We start from the raw sequence: 2,127 nt of genomic DNA, 5'->3' as shown, positions 1-2,127 counted from the left end.
CCATGAAAGGCAATGTCCATGGTGTGATGAAAGGTTGCGCCTACTTTCACAAGCCCAAATGGCATTCTTCTATAAACAAATGTACCCCACTTGGTATAGAAGGTAGTTTTCAATCTATTAGGTTCCGCTACTAGAACCTGGTTGTATCCCGAAAAACCATCAAGAAAAGAAAACATTTCTGCTCCAGATAATGTCTGTAGAATATGTTCCATCGACGACACGAGGTAGTTGTTTTTTTTCGAGGTGTAGTTCAAATTTTGGAAATTAACACATAAGCGTCTCCCCAGAATTCTTGCATATAGGAACTAAGTTAGAAACCCATGTAGAATGGCGAACTATGTAAATGATCCTGGCATCCAACAACTTAGTTAGTTCTTTTTGTATGAGGGGTTCAAGTAACGGATTTACTTTTCTTAGCTTCTGCTGAAATGGCTTGACCCCTTCTTTGATCGAGATCACATGTTGGATTATTCGCATGTCATATGTTTTCAGATCATCGTATGTCCACGTGAACACATCTTGGTACTGTTTGAACATGGACAAAGGCTTGTCACTCCTATGGTGTGAAACACGTACCGATATTAACAAAATTAAGATCTTGTTATGTTCCCAAGTTGATATGTTCGTGCATCATGGTGGAATTGTGGGTTTTGCTGTTCCTTGGCCCTTGGAAACGGTTTTGCAAGTCATAGATCTTTTCGAGAGATACCACACCCTTGGGGATGAGGTTGCCTTTCTTGTCATCAGTTTCAGCTTGTAGAGACTGCTCGTGCTCATATTTATCAATCGTTGCATCCTTGAAGACATTAGTGTTGGCCATGAAGTGCAATATCTATTGATCATCGTAAAAAACAATTAAGTTAGTTATGTATTTAGGGATAGAAGGCTTGTACAAAATTTGGACAGTAAACCTATCCCTAAGCGGTGTCATCCTAGTAGTTGCGTTAGCTAAGGCATAGACAATTGCGTTACACATTCTTGGAATAACAATGATATTGAAATCTTGGAAGTTAGATATTAGTCACCATACCTCTTGTTGATAACTTCTGAGATGTGACAAACAATGTATGGTGTTACGTACCTGTCGTACCACGATTTTTGAATCACCTACCACTTTGAGCGTAGCAACATTGAGATTAATGGCTCTGTGCAAGCCCAATAGGAGTACTTCATATTGAGTAGTGTTGTTCGTGCACTTGAACTCCAAGCGGATTGAGATCAAGTATTTCCTGTGCATTGGATCTATCAAGACACACCTGACTCCAGAGCCATCATGTGTCTTTGATCCATCAAAATACATGGTCCAAAACTCCTCTATACACGGAACGCTTGTTGCACTAGTACTACTATTGATACTACTACTAGTGTTACAATGTGTTGTATATGTTTCATTTCCATCAGTTGGGTAAGGAGGAAACCCAACCGTGTGTCTAGTGGGGTTGGAGATGGTTGTGCGAGATAACATCCCAGCTGTGTTTCCAGGAGGCAGTTTCCGAACATGAGTTCCGCGAAAGCCAACGGTTCGTTCTCACCATTGATGGGAGTGACATTATGTTTCATATATCTCTCAGATAACACTCAGATTTGATTTCTTTTTCCCTTCTACGAAAGCCATAAGTGTGACCAGTCTGTGTAAAAGTATCCATTCAACTTGCTGGACCGGTCTTTTCTATGAAATAAGCCGTATGATTCCAGTATGTCCATAATGAAAATTTTGATGCACTGATGAACTTGGCCATCATGAGATAATCGGATGATCACATCCCGCAATTCACCAATGGGTGGTACACATGTTCGATCAAGTTGGATGATCTACGTAACTATCTTGCTCCATTGCTCAATGATACTCTTGGAAATGGAGAGTGGCATGACGTTAGTTTATGCGCCAGAGTCAACCAAACAATTGTGAATATTGTAGTTAAAGATTTCAAATGAGAGAAAGAATGGAGGGAAAAGAGAGTTTGCTTCTTCCATCCAAAGTGTGTTGAGCACAATTGTATGTAGACCAGGAGATGTGCTTACTCCCTTGGTGGTAGAGGTTGTGCTTTCTGTGGATGTTTGCCCCAATGTGCGCAACAAAATATCCGTTGACCCTTGATCTTGTCTAACTCGAACAAAGAGATGTTT

This window comes from Pinus tabuliformis, chromosome 4_2, assembly GCF_031772625.1.
Source record: "Pinus tabuliformis cultivar Carrire ecotype Pingquan chromosome 4_2, CPIR1, whole genome shotgun sequence".
Classification (NCBI taxonomy): domain Eukaryota; kingdom Viridiplantae; phylum Streptophyta; class Pinopsida; order Pinales; family Pinaceae; genus Pinus; species Pinus tabuliformis.
Note: the sequence above shows the minus strand (reverse complement) of the source record.